The 9,367-nt window shown below is 41.6% G+C and overlaps 1 protein-coding gene across 3 annotated transcripts in view; it reads right to left on the bottom strand.

Annotated features, from left to right (window-relative positions):
- LOC108128711 (leucine-rich repeat flightless-interacting protein 2) overlaps positions 1-9,089 on the bottom strand; it is a 108,605-nt gene extending 99,516 nt beyond the window's left edge. Inside the window, exon 1 of one of the 3 annotated variants that reach the window (XM_043211194.2) lies at positions 8,818-9,089. The gene's annotated coding sequence lies outside the window, so the exon portion shown is untranslated. The remainder of the gene's footprint in view (positions 1-8,817) is intronic. The other 2 variants (XM_070276607.1, XM_043211193.2) reach the window with 2 other exon arrangements.
- Positions 9,090-9,367: the final 278 nt, after the last annotated feature.

The raw sequence follows: 9,367 nt of genomic DNA, 5'->3' as shown, positions 1-9,367 counted from the left end.
TTAATTTGAAAAAAACTCACAAGAAAACTAAACAAAAAAACACTATGAAAATAACAACGGTTAACGGCTGTGTTGGTTTAGGAGGTCGCCCACCGGGACAAGGCGTAGGTCGTTTTGGATGGCCTGGTTTGTCACGTACCAGGGAAGTCCGGATGCCCGTCGAGCAGCACGTGCCTGCACTACCCTCAGCCTGTTTAGCTGGTGCTTGTATGCGGTGCCCCATACCTCGATCGCATACGTCCAGGTTGCCGTGAGGATTGCTTTGAGCAGCAAAACTTTCGTCGAAAGCTGGAGGCTTTTGGATCCCAGGAGCCAGTCAAGCTTTTGTAGTTTACGAACACATTTGGCTTTGATGTACACCTAAGTAGCAGTGAGAGGTGGCGTTTTTAATGGTGTCACCATTGAAGGTATGTATGATGTCGATCACAAGTCTTAGAGAAAAAGTGACGCATGCCGACTTGCTGCAATTTATGGCAATGTTCCATTGCTTGGTCCAGCGCTCCATTGCATTCAGCCAGTCCTGAACAGCAGCCGAGGCTGACAGCTGAGACGTGTGGGATGCAAGCAGGGCCGTGTCGTCGGCGCAAGTAGCCAGAACCATACGAGCGTTTGTGGTGGGCGACGGAACTGGCATATCACTTGTGAACATCGTGTATAGGAACGGACCAAGTACACTTCCTTGGGGCACTCCTGCGTGAATGTGTGCCAAGCTGGATCGTGAGTCCCTTACTGCTACAACGAAGGTTCCATCGGCAATGAAAGACCTGAGGATGGCGAAATAGGGCGTAGGGAGAAGTTCCTTGATTTTGTAAAGAAGGCCCTCGTGCTACACCTTGTCAAAGGCTTGCTTTACGTCGAGGAAGACGCCTACAGTGTGCAGTTTATGCTCGAGTCCATGGGTGATGTGGTTGACCAGGCGATGGACTTGTTCTGGGCAGCCGTGGGATTTTCTGAAGCCGAACTGATGTTGAGGAATATGGCCTTCTACTTGTGGTAGCTCCAACAGTCGGCTGAGTAGAATCCGCTCGAACACTTTCGAGAAAGTGGATAACAGGCTGATTGGGCGGTAGGAGTCGATGCGAGATGGAGGCTTGCTTGGCTTTGGGATCATGATGATCCGGGCTTGCTTCCACTGTCTTGGAAAATGTCCCAGGCTTAGCATGGCATTAAAAATTTTCACCAGCGCTAGCACTCCTTTGGGTGGAAGAGCCTTGGCCGCTCGATTGCCGATGTTATCGGGTCCAGGAGTTTTTTTTTAAATTAAGCGCCTTTAACTGCAGCGTGACTTCTTGCGGCGTGGTGTGTCTGATGGGGCGCGATGGCTGAGAGGGAGCGCGTAAGAAGTTTGCAACCTCATCGCGGTGTGAAGCGTTTGTAAGTTCAAAAGGAGTGAAGGTGGCAGACAGACGTTTCGCAAAAGCGTTGGCATTGTCGGAGTCGTTCTTAAGCCAGCGATCACTGTGGCTTTGTATTGGGGATTGTACAAGCGGCTGTCTTTTAATTCCTCTCGTTAGCTTCCATATCGAAAATTCGCTGCAGTTGTCCGGGCCAGCTCCCTCCAGCAGGGTATCGATGTTCTTTTCGCGGGTTTTCGCTAGCAACCTGCGCAGTCTATTAGTAATGCTAGATATACGCTGCTTAGTTGCAGGATCGCCTGACACAATGAATTGCCTTCTGAGGGGCCTTTTTAGATCCAGGAGTGCTCTTGCCTACGGGGTTAGTATTGGTGCCCTTCTATTAGATGGGTGACCAGATTGGCGCTGAAGTGGCGTAGCTCTCTGGGCGGCTTCAGTAATTGCCTCCAGATCGCTGCAGGTTGCTATTGGTGTGTTGAGCACGGTGTGAGCATCGATGTAGGACTTAAAAGTGGCAACGTTTGCATGCGCAGGTAGCATTTTGGGGACTCCTTTATGGAATTGAGCTTCTTCTTTTATTATGAAGAGCAACGGAAGGTGGTCGGAAGATAGCTCTGTGAGTGCTCTGACAGAGTCCGGCCTCTGGCACACATCCTGTAGTTGCCCCACCATCTGTGTTTGGCATTCCAGTCACCTGCAGCAAGAAACTTATCTCCGAGATTAGAGAGGAAAGTCGTGAAGTCTGCTTCCGGCCACCTGAAAGCAGGGGGCAGTACACCGAAGCAACGTTAAACCTCCCTCTTCTTGTAGATATCTCGATGGAGACGGCTTGTATGTGCTCTTCCGAAAGAGTGAAAGAGAGTTGATGGGCTATGGCTGACTTGATCGCTGCGCCCCCATGTCGCCGGTCATCCGGATGATCGGCTTTGTGCAAAGTGAATCCAGGGATCCTGAGGGTGGACCGCGAACAGAGACGGACTTCTGACAACAAAAGGTTGTCTATTTCGTAAAGCTCTATGAAAGCAATGATCTCGTTTGCTTTCGAGTTTATCCCATTGGGGTTCCAGCAGGCTATTTTAAGCGCTCCCATTGCGGAGGATTGCGTCTGCAGGATTGCTTGCATTACAGTCTCTACTAGGGACATCATCCTGTCGAGCCTCATGAAAAGCTGTTCCAGTTTGGCATTCAGAGCGGCGTTTCGGTGGAATGTGTTGGAGGGGGAGTATTTTCCATCTCTTTGTGAGGGATAGGTAGGATTCTTCTGGCTACATTTGCAAATGATTCCTTACCAACATTGGGTGAGAGATCGGTTGAAGGAAACGTGTTCGATTCTGTGGCTGCTGTGAGCCTTAAATGAGCATTTTGCTTAAATGCGACTTGCAGATATTTGCGCATTCTCTAAAGTTGGCCGCGTGAGAGCTGCCGCAGTGAAAGCAGCACCTAGGGTCGTCCTTCCCAAGCTTGCACTCCAGGGTAGGGTGGTTTTCACCGCATTCTCTGCAGATGAAATGCCGTGTGCAGTATGCTATTGTATGTCCGTATTCCTGACATATATGGCATTGTACGGGACCGGATTGCTTGCGTGGTTTCTCCCAGGTCACTACGTGTCTGCAAACAGCAGAGATGTTCTTAAGAAGCTTGTTGTTGTCAGCCTTCTTGATGTCCACAAACTTCATGTTAAGCGGAAGCTGTGTTACCTTATTACGAGGGGTATAGATGCGCAGAACGCAGTGACCCTCTTCCTGCAGGCACTCAATAATATCCTCCGATGGGACATCATGATGAATGTTCCTCATTACCATGCGAAAGGGTCAGTCTTCTGGCAGCTGGTGGTGGTGGAAAACAGTTCCTTTTTCGCGGAAGTGTCTGGCAACAAGCCTGTAGGCGTCGGAGGAGTTGCACTGAATGGCACAGTCACCTGAGTTCAGCGCTTTGATGGAGTAAGAGTCCCCAAAGAAGAGCATCTAGCTCTCTGCAGAAGGCAGATTAGCTAACTACACCGGGAACCATAATCCTTGGAACCTTGGGAGATCGAGCTGCTTGCGGTGCTGCTGTTTGGGCATGTCCTGAATTTTTGGATTTTGCCGGCAGTAAAGTTGCGTCGCACTTCGTTGTGGCGCGATTTATCGCGGCTTGCGAAGTAGAAGGCCCGACGTCCATTTCTTCCTCGTCGCTTAAGGTTATGAAGCGGTTTCCAGAATTGGCGGTATGGCTTGTCTTCTTGTGGCTGACCTTGGGAGAGAGAGCGGTACCTGCTCTCTTCTTAGCTGCACCTTTGATTGGCTTAGCGGTGACTTGCTGCCAGACTGGGGTGGGGTTGCATGATAGTAAGCTAGTGGAAGCAGGATCATGCCTCGTACTGGATGCAGCGGAACACAAGCTGCCATTCGAGCTTGTTGTGAACGTCATTTGAGATGTGATCGAGGACGTTACAGTACAAGTTGTGATGCAGCTTGTGGGAGCCCATCTGGTTGTACTGCCACCGTTTAAGCAGCTCTCCGTTAGACCGTCTCGCAAACTAGCTCGTAGTTCGGCGGGAGTTGCTCCAGCAGTATTCCTCATTGATTTAAAATCGATGGATTGTTTTTGAAGAGATGTATTTTTTTTGAAAAGTACAAAAATACAACAAATTTTCAGATTTAGCTTAATTTAAATTTTTTGTGTAGATATAAATAAGCATTTAGAATAATAGGGCATCGAAAATGTAAAAAACAATGTCTTTATTTTTCTAAATAATTATTTTTGACTATTTCATGATTTTTTAATACCATTCGTCTGGTATTGGGACAATAAAATCTTACTCCAAGTATGGAAGATCCCAATCGCATGTTAGCCCACTCTGGAGGAATGATGGCTCCCCAAGGCTAACAGGTGATGGACAAAATACAGGGAGTGAGAATGAGGTCCGCAAACAAAAGGATATTGGAGAAATATTACAACAAATCATGAGTATATCAGAGCAGTCGCTGGATGAGGCGCAAGCGAGAAAATATACGCTTCATTATTATCGAATGAAGCCGGCACTATTCTCCGTCTTGTGTGAAATAAAGGAGAAGTCTGGTACACTGACGAGCAAAACTGTAACACAAGTTCAATGTTTCAACTTCAAAGGTCTGTAACTTTTTTTCTAATGCACGCATTTTGAAGATCTTAGTCTTGTTTTGTAGGTTATATAATTTACTACTATTTAGTAAAACTTGGAGCCATTTGATACCAGTTAAAGAAAATGACACGCCAAACTGTAAAAATAGTCAAATTTTACAGTTTTGCACTCACAATGGCAAAGCTTTGGTTTTTAGTTCTAATGCTTAGTTAACCGTTTAAGTTTATTTGTTTACATTTTATTCGCTGAGCTTTTAAGGCCACATGGCAAATTAATTTGTAATGGATAGTGAAAAAAAAAAGAAAATTCTTGATTTACTGGAAGCTAGTGAATCTGTTCGTAAAGTGGCTATTAAATTCGGTGTTAGCCATATGACGGTGCAGCGACTCAAAAAAGACATCATTCCAATCAATCCAGGAGGTCGCCCCAAAATTATGAATGAACCTGAGACACGCCATGTCGCTAACTTGGTAACAAGCAATCCAGAAATCACCCCAATAAAAGCGGCTTCAATGCTTAATTTGAATGCCAGTGCTTGGACAGTTCGCCGAAGTCTCAACAAATTGGGTCTTAAAGCTAAAGAAATGAAAAAAAAAACCATTTCTTACAAAAAGACACATAATGCTGCGTATAACATAAAAACTTTGCTGCAACATACACCAATTGGACAATAGCGGGTTGGGATACTGTAAGTCATTGCTACCAGTGTCTTAAAAAGCAAAAAATTCCAAAATATTTTTGTTTCCAAGGTTATATGGTCGGATGAAACAAAAATTAATCGTTTCGAGTCAGATGGTCGCTCTTGGTATTGGACTAGAGATCCTACGATCCAGTCACCAAGGAATGTACGACAAACCGTCAAGCACGGTGGCGGTTCCATCATGGTTTGGGGATGCATTAACTCAAATGGAGTTGGTCCCTTCGTGCTAATCGATGGAATAATGGGTAAGGAGCAATATCTAGCCTTTTTGCAAGAAAATCTTCCGAAGGTTATTGGAAATATGGGTTTTTCTGCCGAAAAATGCGTTTTTCAGCAAGACAACGACCCGAAGCACACGTCCATATTGGTAAAAAATTGGATTTCGAAACAGAAATTTCAATTTATGAAATGGCCACCACAATCCCCCGATATGAATCCAATAGAAAACTTGTGGAGTCATGTCTAATCGCAGCTGGCGAAATACGCAGTTCCTCCAAGTGGAATGAAGGAGTTGTGGGAGAGGACACAGGACGTATGGAATGCTATTCCACCGGAAATGGTACAAAGGTATACCCAAAGTATGCCAAATTGCATAGAAGATCTGGAAAAGTCCAAGGGGATGTGGACTCATTATTAAATAATTATTAATAAAGTATTTGTTAAAAAAATAACCAGAGTGCAAAACTGTAAAATTTGACTATTTTTACAGTTTGGCGTGTCATTTTCTTTAACTGGTATCAAATGGCTCCAAGTTTTACTAAATAGTAGTAAATTATATAACCTACAAAACAAGACTAAGATCTTCAAAATGCGTGCATTAGAAAAAAAGTTACAGACCTATGAAGTTGAAACATTGAACTGGTGTTACAGTTTTGCTCGTCAGTGTATGTGTTATCCTTATTGCTTTTTTATACCCTTGCAAAGGGTATTATATTTTTGTCCAAAAGTGTGCAACGCAGTGAAGGAGACATCTCCGACCCTATAAAGTATATATTTATTCTTGATCAGGATCGTCTCCTGAGTTGATATTAGCATTTCCGTCTATCTGTACGTCTGTCTGTCTGTCCGTTTCTACGCGAACTAGTCTCTCAGTTTTTAAGCTATCGTCTTGAAACTTTGCACACACCCTTCTTTCCTTTGCACGCAGTATATAAGTCGGAACGGCCCGGATCGGCCAACTATATCCTATAGCTGCCATATAACTGATTGATCGGAAATGGTATAACTTCGGTATTTTTAAAGTTAGAGAGTTCAAATTTGATACTTCGGGCGGAGCCGAAGTTGATATACCCTTGCAGTTAAAACCGGATATATATCGCAAACATCGGATATAGTTGGGCGATCCTTATGATTACATCATAATAAAACCAATTAATTACAATAAAAAATCTAAAAACAAGAAAGGAAAGCTAACTTCGGGCGGAGCCGAAGTTTATATACCCTTGCAGCTAAAACCGGATATATATCGCAAACATCGGATATAGTTGGCCGATCCTTATGAAATTTGGTAGGATGGATCAAAATATAATCTGTACCAAGTTCCAGCTTTCTATCTTCAAAAACACAAAAGTTGGGTCATTTCCGATCGTTCAGTTATATGGCAGCTATAGGATATAGTCGGCCGATCCTTATGAAATTTGGCATGTCGTATTATTTTGCCAAAAATAGCTCTCATGTCAAATTTGAACTCTCTAACTCTAAAAACACCAAAGTTATACCATTTCCGATCAATCAGTTATATGGCAGCTATAGGATATAGTCGGCCGATCCCGGCCGTTCCGACTTATATACTGCGTGCAAAGGAAAGAAGGGTGTGTGCAAAGTTTCAAGACGATAGCTTTAAAACTGAGAGACTAGTTTGCGTAGAAACAGACAGACGGACAGACGGACAGACGGACAGACGGACATGCTCATATCAACTCAGGAGGTGATCCTGATCAAGAATATATATACTTTATAGGGTCGGAGATGTCTCCTTCACTGCGTTGCACACTTTTGGACAAAATTATAATACCCTCTGCAAGGGTATAATAAGCCCCAAGCTTCTATCTTCAAAAATACGAAAGTTGATATTTCTACCAAATACCATTTCCAATCGTTCAGTTATATGCCAGCTATAGGATATAGTCGGCCGATCCTTATGAAATTCGGCACGTCGTATTATTTTGCCAAAAAAGCTGTCGTGTAAAATTTGAACTCTGAAACTTTCTAACTCTGAAAACACAAAAGTTATACCATTTCCGATCAATCAGTTATATGGCAGCTTTAGGATATAGCCGGCCGATCCCAACTTATAAACTGCGTGCAAAGGAAAGAAGGGCGTGTGCAAAGTTTCAAGTCAATAGCTTCAAAATTGAGAGACTAGTTCGAGTAAAAACAGACAGACAGAAGGACAAACGGACATGCTCATATCAACTCAGGAGGTGATCCTGGTGAAGAAAATATTTACTTTATAGGGTCGGAGATATCTCCTTCACTGCGTTGCACAGTTTTGGACAAAATTATAATACCCTTTGCAAGGGTATCAAAAATCGTTTTTTGCGCGACTAGAAAATCGATCGGAAATGACCCGACTTTCGTGTTTTTGAAGACAGCAAAATTGAAACTTTGTATAGATTATATATTTGGTCAGTTTATCCGACCTGCCAAATTTCATAACAATCGGCCGACTATATTTGGTAAAAATACCAACTTTAGTGTTCTTGAATATAGAAGTTTGGGACTTTTTTTTAGATTTTGTTTTGTAATACATTGCTTAGATTATGATATTCTAATAAGGATCGGACAACTATCTCCGATTTTGGCGATATATGTATATCCGGTTGTAACTGCAAGGGTATATCAACTTCGGCTCCGCCCGAAGTTAGCTTTTCTTTCTTGTTTAAATAAAGTTTATAGATTTTTTTACACTTGCAAAGGGTATTCCAATTTTTTCTAAAGTATGCAACGCAGTGAAAGAGACTTCTCCGATCAAGAAAATATCGAGCCCCATTTGCGAAAACAGTGTAAGCGCCAAGTAAATTTTACGGGAGAGGGTTTTTTCGCATTCTTTTCTCGGCCACAAATATGGGCGTTTGTCGCTTGACAGGCCAATATCTCAGTAAATAGATGCAATTAGTGTTTGATATTTTGGAAGCAAATGCGGTTCGTAATTATGTATACATTTGCAAAAAAAAAAATGTTCTGAAAAATGGCGCTTACGTTATTTTCGCAAATAGGGCTCAATATGAGTGTTGGGGATAAAAACGAGCCAAATTATGTTGCTAGTAATATTGATTTTTTGGCTTTTTTTATATTTTATTTTTGTCTTTTTTTTTAACTTTTGCTAAACGCATATAAGTTTTTCAACTTTTATATTTATTTTTTATTTTTTTTAAGTTTTGCCAAACGCATATAAGTTTTACAACTTTCGAGCGGTGAGCCACTAAGTGACCAGAGACACCATTATTTGTTGTTTTTGGATCATAACACACGTTGCAGTTTTGGTTTCGTCTTTTGTTTTCGATATATTTTCCGAAAAATCATTTATTTACATATGTTCGTCGTTTATTGCATTAGAATTCGTCACAAAAAAACATACTATATTGTTTTTTTATTATCTACTTATACATAATTTATGATTGCCATGTATTTTAAAAAATAAATAGAAAATTACATACGTATTGAAGCATATAAATTTTGTTTCGGCGTCAGCAACAATTTTTTTTCAACTAAAATCGAGTAAATCATACATACACATCCATAAATTTGTATATATAACTTCTATGCTAGTTTCCGCTAACTTAAGTCTTGATTAATTTTTAATTTTTCAGTCTAATAAAGACTTATTTTATACTAATTTTTGCTGTAATTTTAAATCATGAGAATATAAGGAAACACGACAAAATTGTTCAAACAATTCTTAATATAAAACATCCAACGAATTTTCCAATCGATATTTAGATAATTTGCCTATGAATCACAAAAAATATCGGAAAAATTGCCTATAACACAAATATACCCCAAATGCACTGGCTCAAATGAGTCTATTGATCTTCTAGGAATTCATCGGTTATTCATTAGTTACCAGAACTTAAAAATAATTTAAATTAACGGTGATTCCTTCTTTAATAAAAGTCAATATAGTGGATGGAGAAATGAAAGATTCTTAGTTAATCTTGCCAGCCGAAGGCTTAAGATGCCTGAGCTTAAATATTAAGTAGTATAAGT

Source organism: Drosophila bipectinata, chromosome XR (genome assembly GCF_030179905.1).
Source record: "Drosophila bipectinata strain 14024-0381.07 chromosome XR, DbipHiC1v2, whole genome shotgun sequence".
Taxonomy (NCBI): Eukaryota; Metazoa; Arthropoda; class Insecta; order Diptera; family Drosophilidae; genus Drosophila; species Drosophila bipectinata.
Note: the sequence above shows the minus strand (reverse complement) of the source record. Positions and strands in the feature narration are given on the sequence as shown.